Source organism: Onychostruthus taczanowskii, unplaced genomic scaffold, assembly GCF_017590055.1.
Source record: "Onychostruthus taczanowskii isolate IOZ18803 unplaced genomic scaffold, ASM1759005v1 scaffold93, whole genome shotgun sequence".
Classification (NCBI taxonomy): domain Eukaryota; kingdom Metazoa; phylum Chordata; class Aves; order Passeriformes; family Passeridae; genus Onychostruthus; species Onychostruthus taczanowskii.
In genome coordinates this window covers 1878750-1892255 of record NW_024507324.1, presented here as the reverse complement: position 1 = coordinate 1892255, position 13506 = coordinate 1878750, and the positions used below count along the sequence as shown (strand labels likewise).

The 13506-nt window shown below is 34.7% G+C and overlaps 1 protein-coding gene across 1 annotated transcript in view; it reads right to left on the bottom strand.

Annotated features, from left to right (window-relative positions):
- Positions 1-13506, bottom strand: part of SPATA17 (spermatogenesis associated 17) — an 85556-nt gene that overhangs the window by 36829 nt on the left and 35221 nt on the right. The gene's annotated exons all lie outside the window — the stretch shown is intronic.

Below are 13506 nucleotides of genomic sequence, written 5' to 3'. Positions count from 1 at the left end.
TTTGAAAATGGATTTGTAGTTTAGAGAGACCAACCAGACACTTTAAGTTTTTGCTTCTTCTACAGGTGAAAGAAACTCTTTGTAAGATCTGGGACAAAATTGACTACAAAGTGCATATTTAAATAATGATTTTTCCAGCAATCCTTGTTAATTACTTTACATTTTAATTATATATGTTGAAGTATTCAACAAGACACATAACAAAGCAATCAACAGAGTTAGTATCTAGACAGATGAAATTAATACTAATTTACTCTAAATTCCCTAAGGTTTGTGGTAAGGTTAGGCCTAGATTTAAAATTGGTAAAGTTTGGTAGGAGAGACAAGGGGATGAGTTTGATTCTACTTTCCAGTTTAGATCAATCACTGGAAAAAGTGCTTCCATTCTTTTTTAAAAATATATCTGCAAGTTTTAGTCTTGTTTTTGGAATTTCTTGCACTGTGCAATGTGGTGATGAATATCCTATTCATTTTGTCCTCTGCAGGGAGCTGGCCATCTATAGAAATCTAAGAATTTGGGGGATCAAAGCCTTTGGTACTTAATTCATTTGCATATCTTCTTGAGACAAGTACAATGTATTAAAAGCATTATTTCATTTTCTTTCCCTGCTTTAATAAAATATTCTCTCAATCACAAAACCACTGTACTTAATACTGCTTTCTCAATGGTAGAAAAGTACCTGTCTTGGATATTACCCCATACTGTGATTTCAATATTTTGCACACCTTTAGTCTATAAGAAAATATGCAACACTCCAAAATATTACCATACATTACAAAAAAGTACCTCTGGTCTGCAAGGAGGATGACACATTTTTCTGTACCCATGCTCTTCAACACTAAGAAGGGTCTCTGTCAAAGTCAGCTTTCAGCACTTCATTTCCAGGAACAATTTTCTGAAGTGACAAACACTATGGGGAAATCTGTGCTAACTGTTAAAAAAACTTACAGCTGAGTTATTTGCAGTACTGTCATGCTAACTTCCACCTCAATAAGACCAAAGAAATCTCAGGAGGGGACTCTGCTAATAGCTTCTTACTGACCTCTTTACATCAGGCCCTTCTGGTGAACAGTGGCCCAGTGGTGAATATGGCAAATGAGTTGTGAAAGCAGAGATTTTTTTTTTTTTTTTTAAGATGACGGTTCTGACTTGTCAGGGAAAATTAAAAAAAAAAAAAAAAAAAAAAAAAAAAGAAAGAGTGAGAGAGAGAAATGAGTTATACAATAGATATATTTTCCCCTAGAATTCTCTGCCTCAGACCTTCCATCATGGAAACCCAAGCGTGACTTGGAATATTAATTGCATCAGGTCAAGCATACTGGCAAATGTACCATTTGTTACGCAGTCATCCTTAGCATTACATTAATATTTTGAATCCTTCTGCATTTCTAACACTCTATCATTTCATTTCTTCCCAATCATTTTCTTATCTTTATAATTAATGCTCAAATATAAAGGAAGAAAAAATCATAAGGAAACAAATATTAATTTAATAAACATTAGCAAGGAAAAGATTTAGGGATTTTATAGTCTGAATTGCTTCCACCACTAATGCTGTATTTACTCAGTACTAAAGAATATCCATTTTGGTCTTTTCCTGTTTGTTTATCATTTAAATACAGAAAGCAAGAGTTAACTCTTTCTGTCTAAATTTTTTTTTTCCAGAATAAAAGAAGAAAATTATTAAGGAGTTGCCTTGAAAGCTAAACTATGAATTAAGGCAGCAGCAAAAGAAATTGAAAGAAGGAAGGAAGAAAGAAAGGAAAGAAAAAGGTGCAGATAGAAGGGGAAAAACAAGGCTGTGTTGACTATGCTGGACAGCTCATCAGAAAGATAGGTGATCCCAAGTGGTATAATAAATCCTGAGCAGTTTAAATTTTGCAACTTCAATTTTTTAATTAATTATTTATTAGTCTTCTTTCCTACTTCTTGGCTGAGCTTTTGAAGTCCATGTAAAAATTGCAAACCACATAAGTTCTAAGATACAGGATAGCTATTGTGCTGCAAATAATAACACACATGCAAAATGAAAAATTGACGAAGTCGAGCTGAAGATAAATTGCAAGGATTAAATCAATAGAAAGTGTATTCTGATATATTTACATATTTTTACTGTAACTTAACTAAGCAATAATAAAGATATGCTCTGTTCTAATTATTTTTTCATATCAACTCTGAATGATTGAAATAATCAACATATATCATGAATACAAATGTTTAATTTAACAGTCATTTAATCTTGAAAAAAACAGCTTTGAGGGAGGAAGCTTGTGCAAGTGGTTGTCACAGTAAGGACCTAAATAAAGTGTTACTTTCTCACTCTGGTCTTTTAATGAGGAGTTAAATGAGAAAGAAAAGACTTCAACAAAATAGGGACTTAACTTAAAAATCCTTTCTTGCTCCATTGTAATTTGTAAAAAAAAACTAAGCAAGCTGAGAGGAGAGGTAAGAGATCTTTAAAAGCCATAAAAGTAAAAGCATGAAGGAGAGCTGTGAATGAAATATTTGCTAGAGATGAGATTGCTGAATCAACACTGACCAGTGCACTTCATCATAATTATCAGGACATACTACTGCCAGGGGATTTATAAAAATCCCACTCAGCAAATAATTGCCCTGCTGTTAGGAGATAGTCGGAGTGTTAACACACTGTCACAGTCCAGCGTTTAGTAAGATATTCAACATTCAATTACTCTTGCTGAGAACTAAAAGGAAACATGATAATTTCTCAGCTACTGCAGTTATGCTTCCACATGAATTCCAGTGAACAATCCTGTTAATCCCCAGATATAGTTTCTCTAGCAAGGAAAAGAAATACCTTAAACATTAACAATTCACAAGGAAATAAGTGTTTATATAATGTAGCAATTATATCTGTAAAAGATAAGGAATTTTAAATTTCTAAATAACCAGCTTTTCACAGACTTTCAGAATATTTAATATTTAGTGAAAATAAAACACCAAAACTTTATGTGAGAATTGTTTAAGAAAGAATACCTATAAAAAAAATCTGTAAACACAGTTCTAGCAACAAGTATAGTAAGACTATGTCCATGAATTAAAATTTGAAACATCAAAATATTTAAGCTTCAATAGAATGTATTCTACTAGGAACAATCTGCAATTCTTTAACTAATGTAAACAGAGTTTTATATTAACAATTAAGAAATACATTGTAAAGTTTATGCAGATAGGAAAAATACCATAGTATGGTTTAACATTCTGGTTTGAGATAAAACGTCTTTACCATACCCTACAATAGGAAGAATTTCACCCAGGTTATAAATCTAGGTCCATTCTCACTGAGCTAATGCTACTCCTCATGCCTGATCCTCTAATCCCTGAAAAATACTCTCAGGAATTTAATCTAAATAAGAACCAGAGGACCTAGCCTGTTATTGCACCTAAGGTATTTTACCTTTCTTTGAGATACTGCTTTTATGAAGAGACTGAAGAATTCATAAATGAGTGATGAGTAGCATATTTTCTTTCAAGTGAGATTAATTACCTGTCTTCTGCTTAATATATATTCTGTTTAAATAGAGTAATAGAAACATTAATTATTGTTATTCTGTCTTCAGAAAATCTTGGCTGAGTCCTTTTCATCTGTGAAATGTTAGCTTGATATCAAAATAATTGTGCAATCACAGCTTAAATACACTTTGTAAGTAAACCAAACAGCAACTTTATGGACTGTACAATAAGGTCTTAAGGAAATATTCAAGTCCAGTATCCTGGCCACAGACCATAAAACCAACCTCTAAACATGCAAGGCGCAAAGTTCAATTGCAGGAAACACTGCAATTGAGTCTCCAAACAGGTATCAACTGCTTGGTCATTTAGGTATCAAGACAAAAGAGAAACATAATCTTAGTTTTCTTCATGAAATATTGCACAATATCCAAAACACGGTAGCCCAGTGGATGTAGAGACATCCCAAAAATGCATCCAACTTTCATTGATTGTCTCTCTGACTGAGGCTTACTCTGTCAAATCTAATTCTAATTCAGGCTCTTGATGACTTGACTAGATCAGGGATAATAACTTGAATGAGTGAGTGATGGCATGGGAAACAATACTCTTATGATGAAGACACAATACAGGAACCGCACTTTCAAAGTTCTCTTGCTTGCTTCTCGTTTGACCTCTGATCTCAAAATAATCAGAAAAATACAATTTATTGCTGAATGGCTTTATTTTAAAAATAGGAATAGGAAATTCCATTTATTGTTATAATTTTCTCTTTAAGAAGTGCTAGGCTGAATATGGGATACCATACAAACTATAAGAATCTCTGAAAAGAAACCTGCTTCTATAACCACCTTGAATACGTGGGAATTAAAGAACTTAGTCTGAAAAATAATCTCTGAAAGTGAATTTATTCTTCTGTGTCTCAATAACTGCCTGTAAACACACACACAGTATTGAGGCTAAAATTATTTATGTTGTGAGAAGTTTTCAGAGCCTTAAAACACATATGTGATATTACTTAAATCTTTAAAATTAAAATTCCATCCATTGTCATAATGGAAAAGAATAGCTTTCTACAAAAAAAGCTACTTGCAATTCACTCTTTTCTAACTGGATTGAGAAAAATCCTTATAATTATACCACTTAGACTCTTCTAATTTGTAACATCAAAAGTTACCTGCAACAACATATCAGAAGAGAGGAGAAGCTCTTTCTATCAGGTAAAGATGGAAATAATATGGAGATTTTCTTTGTCAAGGACATAATTGTTAAATAGAGAATTGTTTTACTCCTCAAAACTGCATAGGTGCAACCAAAACAATGTAAAATTATTTTCCTTGTGCCTTATGTCTGTTGCATTGTGCTTACATATGAGTATTCCCTCACAAACATACATGCTGACAGATTTATTAAACAATGTGCTGTAGCAAACCTATGGGATTAAGCAATGAGTAAAAACTCAGAATGTGGCAGAATGTTTACATTACAGAATGTTTACAACAAAGCAGCCTGCAATCAGACCAATAAACAATGAGGGGAAGGTTTAATGAACGGTCATAGTATTGTATAGGGAAAGAATAATCAGGGAACAGAACTACATTAGTCTGACTACTAAAGGTAGTCAGAAATTAGTAGAAAAGAGTGAAATAATCAGAAAAAAACCCCAAAGATGAGGACTTTATTAAAATATTATTGAAATGGAAAAAACTGAAAGCAAAGCAAAAAGCAGATAGAGGGAGATGTACAGTGTTTATGATGTCCCTTGCAGGACAGACACAATTCCCAAATTAACAGTGTATATTAGATACTAAACAAAAACACTGAATATTAAATAAAGAGCAGAAGTTAATGAAAGAACTTTACCATTACGCTATTCTGTTGCCTAAGAGCTGAAAAACTAAAGAACTGGTGTGTGCATCACTCATCTTGAAGTCTCATTAAAGCAAGGATACCATCAGTGCCACTTCTTAATCAACAGGAAGGTTTGCTGTTGAGACATGCATGGTATTTTATCTTCATGACTTCTACCATGCCATTTCTAACCTCTCTTTTATGCAATTATCTCTTACTTAGCATGTATTTCTCCTAATATAACAGGAGAAAAAAATTACCTGAGCAAGACCATAGCTCACACCAACTTGGTTAAATACCAGATGCATCAACCAAATTTAAACCAGTAACTTTCAAGAATGTCAGTGGAGTTCCATCATTTCTGAATGTAGCTTTGTGAACTATTTAGCTGATGTGCTGCCCTGTGATTTCCTTGCAGTATAGATTCTTTCTTAAATGTTTTTACCGTATCCTACAAACAGCCAGCATTCAATATATAACTCATTCTTACTGGCTTTCTGACTCTGCAGCAATCCAACCCCTTTGCCACCCCAGTTGATGGTAATGCACAAAATGTGGTCATGTTTCTCTAAGATCTCAGCATGTACACTTTTTGATAGATCACACAGCTTTTCCTTTAAACTCTGCCATTAATCCTACCCACAGGAATTGAGTACAAAGTTTGTTGTCTAGAAAAAATCCACACAAATAGGGATTATGCAATTCAGATGCCAAAAAAGACCATTTAAATGCAGGGACCTTCTAGCTAGAGGATTTTTAAATTACAAAGGCTGAAATGCTCAATGTTATAATACATAGTAGATACAGAGATATCACTGTGCTATAATATCAAGCTTTGTGTGATATGGCTAGTAACAAGCTATTTAGAAGAAGCTCTGGGAATTTTTTGTGTAAACTTTCATTTCTTTGAACAGTTAACCAGTTATCAAAAAAACTGAAATTATTTTATAGCAGGGAAAATAGAGTTTACAATACTGTCACAGACAACGCTTAAAAGTTCATTCACTTACTTTCTTTAAGGAATAGGAAGCGAGTATCTTGTTTTCTAGGTGGTGGGCCGAAAGGAGAAATTATTGATTTCTGTTAGAAATACTTTCACTTACCACTTGGGCTAGGCTGAGACTTCAGAGAAGAGTGAATGGGAGGGAAGTGCTGTTTACTGACACCGGGAAGAAACACATCTGAAATAGTTCACATCCACACATTTTGCATACGAAACAGGTTATGGTGTCAGAAGATAGCACTTCTTCCATCCTCTAACTACAGTTACACATTTCTGGGCATGAAGATCACCACGCTTACAATCTTAGTTTTGGCTTTGACTGTACTTATCTTCCCTTGGGAGATAACCACCATTTCCTAGAGAACAAAAATGTCTGATTGAAAAAAATATGAGCAAAACTGGAAAATCTATGGAGCTGTGAGGTTTGTCACTAAATTATTTTGGCAGTAGGTGCCCCAAATAGATTCTGAAGGTGTATTTTGGCTTTCAGCTCTTTCCCTCTTCTTTACATCACATGATAGTGTGTTGAGTAGCAGAATTATAGCTCTGTGTCCTCAAGATTAGTTATCCCAAAGGGCAAGAGCTGGACTCAGATTCAAAGAGAACCAGAGATTTTTGAGTTTTGCAAATCACTTAAAGGTCATTTCTGGAATATCGAGCTGGCGTTCAGGTACAACATCTTTCAGAATCACAAACGCTCAGTTACTGGCTTCTTTCAGTTTCCCTTATTTTGTCCTTCTTTCTGACAGAAACAGCAAAACAGCAGAAAATTAAACAACATGAACTGAGATCCCTTTCAAGTGATCTGAGATGGTGTGGACAGTGCCTCATGAGGCACAAGATTGGAATGATTTTCCTAGAGTGAATGCCTGTAAATAGACTGGTACATCTGGCTTCCAATGGGAAGTGAATACATGTGGAAAGCTTGCTGATCAAACATACTTGTCACAAGTACTGTCAGAAGGATGTAATGCAAATTGTGAACCCTTTGGATACCATATTTTATAAAAACAGAACACTGCAGCATGAAGTGCTTCACATACAAGTCAAATTTAAATGTAGCTGCAAGCCTGCCTGAGAACTAAGAAATCTCACCCTCTTCTCTTTAATTTAAAGAGGATTTTTCATGGTACAAGCTTTGGAAAATACTCAGAAACATCTGACTACTTGGCAGAGAAACAATGAGTGGATATTAAACACCCATGGATAGGTGGGGATGTTCATTGATTGGGGCACCTAGAATAAAAAAAATAAATTTACTATTTTAGTTCATCTTCAAGAGGTATTAATACTTATAATGAATGATAATTTCATCCCCTGAATATTTTAGAGACAGGATAATAAAATTACAACAGTAAAAAGGGAGGAAATAAAATGTACAAGGTAAGAGCTAATTCATTCTTCATGCTAGATCAGTCCTTGGCCTTCCCTGAACAGACACTGCCAATAGTAACAAATTATGTATAATTATTTTGTGATGTGGACTGTTCACTCAGGACTAAGCTCAAATGACCAAACTTGCAGCCTTGTCTCTTAAACTGTGGATCTGAAGATCAAAGGTTAGGGCTTTATCCACTGAGTCCTCACCTTTATAAGAATAAAACTGCCAGCTGTCCAGAGACAGAGTGGATGTCAAACAGTGTCATTTTAGACCAATTGTTTTTCAAGTTCTTACAGGACAGCACATTAGGTTAGAGGCATATTAATCAGTTGTGTCTCCTGAATATTCATTAACCTGCTTCAGGAAGGATTTTGTGGCCTTTTTTCTTTTTCACTTAGAACATTAGACATTTAGACCTGCATAAGTGCAGCAACTTCAACAGAATTAACTCCTTATTTCCAGTAATGTGAAAAGGGGACAAAGGCAGTCAGTGTAATATTTATAAATTGCCACCTCTCTAGACAGGAAAAATTGAATATAACACTACTTTAGCATTGAATAGAATTTTAATTTAAAATATTTTACTCTAGGAACTGACAAATGCTAAATAAATATGGAAAAATTATAAATAAATATGGAAACAATTGATAGAAGTGATATTTTGAGATCTACAATAAATGAATACAGAGAATCAAAATGAAACTGTTCTTAGAAACGACAGAGGTTTTTACTTCCTTTATCTTCAAAAGCCCTAATAGAGAATACAGAGAAGTTTGCTAGATGGTTCTCATTCAGCTAAAATGGAATTGCTTATGGAGGTACACAGAGAGAGTAAAAATGGAAAATCTTGGTTCTCGTTGCTGATATTAGAACTTTTCACTGTTACTCACTTGAGAGTAACTCATAGCAAACATTTCCTTCCCCCTCACAGAACATTATTGTTAATGTGTGGTTTTGGGCCTTTTCTTTAATGTTTTCTATAATGCTAACCTATTAAAGGGTTACTTTCTCACATATTTATATATCCCTGGAAAGGATCATCTCAGTCAAGACTAGTTCTATTCAAAATACTTTCACATTTTACAGCACCAACTACAATATCCTTACAAGTAATTCTTTACAAAGCATTATTTCAATGGGAATAAATGTGGGCCAATATCAGCCACATACTAGCCTTGACTCAACAGACAGATGGTGACAGACTCAAGCAAGCACTGAAAACCAAACTGCTGTGATCCAATAAGAGAACTCGTGTCTTGTTGCTAAAAGGACTGCCATAGTTTCTAAAACTTCTACAATGAAAAGGGCCTATATTACACATGGACTTTGTTCTTCCCTTGCAGGTCTAAATTACCAGGATCTTATGAGCAGCATCTGTTCACAAACTGCCCAAGGACATCAGGAAAAACTGTCACCTTGCTAAAGAGGGCTGAAAAATGGTGGACTTCAGTGTTGCTCAGAGTGGCAGAGGCAATCCCCAGAACCAGATGAAATTGTGGAGAAAGAATAGACCACTTCACAGTTGCATATTCTCCTGTGATGGAATATCAGAGACAGCAAAGCTGTGAAATGAACATGCATGAGCAAAACAACACTGCAAGGGGAATGAGGGAAGCTGATCTTCCAAGGAAGCACAGCTTGAGAGCTAGTGTTAGTGCCAGATCTCTTAGCCCACTCTCCCTGTGTAGGTTATTCCTTCTCTGGGTATTAAGAGAGGCAGGAATTGAAGGAATATGAAGGCAAAAAATGAGCATCTAAATATTACAAAAATAGAAAGTTGCACAGCTAAGAACTACAAGTCCTTCAACTACTGTTTGCTGGAAACTGAGAGAGTATTCTTGACGGTAATTATATTGCCCCATTGCTCCATTTTATTTCTCTACCCTAGGCCATGCTGTTGGCCACTGCCAAAGATAGGATGCTTGGCAGAGAAGCCTTAATTCTGACTTAGTCAAGTCTTCTAATTAGGGGCTAACAGAAAGAAGATGCTATACAAAAGTGAAGAGTAGACATACACACATAACAGCATGATTAATTTTCTAAGGTCTCAATAGTTAAATAATTCAGATAGAACAGAAGCTCCCAGAGAACGGAGGAGCAGCATTAGCTCATCTACTCTCAGCATGATTTATCACAGAGCAGGAAGTCCAGCTTTAGAAGAGAGGCTGCAACTCAGTCCAACAGCCATAGCAATGATAAGCTTAAGTGAGGCATATCCCACAATTAACATCCCACTATTAACAATGTACATGCTGTTCAATTGTGTGACAAAGCTCTCAAGATTTTGCAGATCAAAAGAAATTTGGCTTCCTGGACTAGTTGTACATTTATTTTGTGTGACAAAAAGTAATTGTGTTTATCTGTTTAGAAACAGAAGAAATGGAGAAAAGAGAATCTAAAACTCTCTTTTACCTCACCCAGTACTGTTTGCTCTACAGTAAAAAACTATAAAGGGGAAAAATCTGTTGCTCTGCTGATTCTCCAATCCTCTCCTCAGTGACAGGAGAAAATGTAATAGCAGAAGACCTTTTCAGATGTGGCACTTGGAACACTGTTTCCACAGGGCTCTTCTCCTGAACTCAATAATTTACAGGACACCACTTCTGCTCCATATTTCGGTTACCACTGGTTTCTGCTCTCCATCCCACTGTGGACTTGCAGGTGCTGCTGCACCTGCTCCCACTCACAGAATCACTTCAGCATTGCTGCTTGCTCTGTCAGCAAATACTGAAAACAACACAGGTCTGCATTCTAGCTTGATACTGGATCTCCAGATTTAGACTGTCATACTCCTAACTCTCATCACCATTGTAAGACAAAAACCAACTACAAAATTTCTTGAAAGGCTGCAAATACCAATGACAGGAATCATGCAACCACATATTTCAACACAAGTGGGCTCTTCATCCCCATTTCTGCTAAGCACCATGAATATATTCAGTGCTTTTCTCCACTGTTGACTTTAAAGGTCATTTGTCAGCACTTGGCAGGGGATGGCCCTCACTACAAATGTTGGCCTTGAAAATAAGACAAAGACAGAAGTAAGAACCTGTTCAATTATAGTGAAGGATGTTAATATAGAAAAAGGAACTACAGGGATATAGAATCATAATCTGCATAGGTAAACATGTTTATAATGGAAAACCACATTTAATAAGTAGTTTATTTATTAATGATAATTTGGGGGGGAAAAAAAAGGTCATTACCACTGTAGTGGAAATAGGATACTGTGATTCTGGACTCATTAGAAAAAATTTTTTTGAGTTTCATGTCTCAATAAGAAATCACAATTCAGTTCATGATAAAACAGGTAAAAATGATGAAAACAAATTTTGCTACCAACAGGAAATTATAAGAAATATTCTTAACTAAGAGAAATACTTGTTAAATATATAATTTTTATTATGTTCATCATAAAGTCAAAATTTATCAGCCCAATAAGGTAAAAAAATCACTTAAGACAAAGATTGTGTTTTATAAAAATTTTAAAACCTGAAATACAGAGAATCCTATTTTTAAAACTGAATTTGGTTTGGAAGTCACAAAGTTGCCAGCACATAGAATTATTCCTTGCTGTATTTTACATAGGAGTCTCTTGCACTAAGCAACCAGACAGTGGTTTTTCTTTATAAAGTAACAGTTTAGGAAAGAAATAAATGCTTGAAATACAAGTTAATTCATGAAAAGGACTAAACACTAAATTAATTATAGGCCATGCTATTACATCCATACCAGACCTTCCTGTACATTCCTGACACATTCTTCAGCTTTACCTCTTGAAAGTAAAACAATGTTAGCAATTAGGAATGGGCACACCCAGTTTATAGATAAAGATATAGACATAGATAGATATATAGATACATAGAAATATAAACACACTTCTGAGATGTTTCTGAGATGTTGTGGGCTTCAGCTTGGGAGAGAAGAATGAAAATTGACATGCCTTTCTTAATAAAAATTGAGGAGCAACAACTCCTTAATTCTTTTCTGTTAATAAGTAAACATCCTTTTCTCGCCCATTTTCCCTGTATTAAAACAAAAACATTCCAAACCATAGGACACATTTGAAACAATTATTGCAAATAGAGATTTTTCAATGCTGTCCATATAACCTGCCTGAACACCTGCAGCCTTGATACACAAGGTGGTTCAGCTCCATCACTGAATTTCAGTGCGTATGGCAGGATGGGGAAGAGAACCAAACTTTGGGAGGTCATCTCTGTAACTTACTGGGCTTTAGGTAATGCATGACTCTACAATAAATCCAGCTCATTAATGTCCTCTTTTTATTTGCTACGTATCCTCCTTACAAATTATATGTTTTCTAAACTCACTCAAAAATGTTGACTTTTGCTGCCTGTTTCTACTGAGACATGAATGGTCCTTGCTCAGTAATCCAGTTAACTGTTCTTTGAAAACAGCAAGATGTAGCTGTAGCCAGGTCAGAAGACCAGACATTTAGAGACTGAAATGTCAGGCACAAAATATCAAACCAGTAAATTCTGCATGGAAATCATTTGCCCTGTATCTTACCAAGATACCAAATTCTACAACTGTGTGGACTTGCGGAATACAGAACTCACAGTAAGTAAACTTCAAATATATCTTTGATGGTTTTCAAGTTGTCTGTAGGTTTTGCATTGATTTACATTTACTTATGTTTTGAAATACTACCTGCAAAGAAAGACAGCTCTTGGAGCTCAGTTCTCTCATAAAGAAAAACTTCTGTGGGCTCTGAGTCTCAGTAGTCACAAACAATCTGAGCAAGTAAAACCAAGATTTTTTCTTGTTCTGCTATCTAAAAACACTGCTAGCTAAATTCTAATTCTGTAAAATTAGTAACCAAAACTCATCAGAACACAACAGTTACTGCTACCCTCTACAAGCAGTTCTCCATAGCTGAAATGGGGAACTACTTGCCATTAAGTGTTACAGCTTGCAAAGCCTGTATCATTGGAGGTGAACTGAGCTTACTAAAATCTTACTAGAGCACAAGTCACTCCATGTCTCCAACCTGACAACTTTTGTGCTCCAGGTAAGTATATTAAATGCATGTGTTTATATAAATTGCACTGTTCAAAACAGGAATTCCCAATTTTCTATAGTTTAAAACAATGTAAAACACTGTGCAGATGATTCTTAATATCCTAGATCCACATGGGAAAAAAATATTATAATGAGCTAATCCAAGTCATTAACTAGCTTCCTTGTCTAATAGCCATTGAGAAAACTTTTTATGCTATTTTTTACTTATATTATACTATGCTTAAAAAAAATACTTAAACATAATTTACACATCAAGTTTTCATAACTGAGTTCCAGTTAATCAAACCACATTTCTATCTACAAGATATATCACAAATAATTCCCAAACAGAAGGGAAGATTAAATATTTTGTCATTAAATGTAATAGTATTTTTTCCTGCATTCTTTAGGATTAGCAGTTCTTAAACACAGATTGTGATTAACGACTTCAAAAAAGCAAGCATTTAGTTCATACTAATATTTCACATTAATTCCATTTCTGCACAAAGACCAGTCAGCCACCAAACACTTATGGAGACAAAATCCTTTTATTTTTTTTATAAAAGTTTACAAGAGGAGACTAAAAAAAAGGCAAACCCACAAGCTTTACCAATCATATCAAATTTATGTAAGATACAGCTACTGGCATGTTTACCTGTCTGTTTAAAGTAGCTGCCATAAGAAAGTTTGGAATAATATACCAGTAATACTGATACAAAATTAATTAATAATAAATATTTAAGATGTATTAGGCATTTTTGAGTGAAAACAATC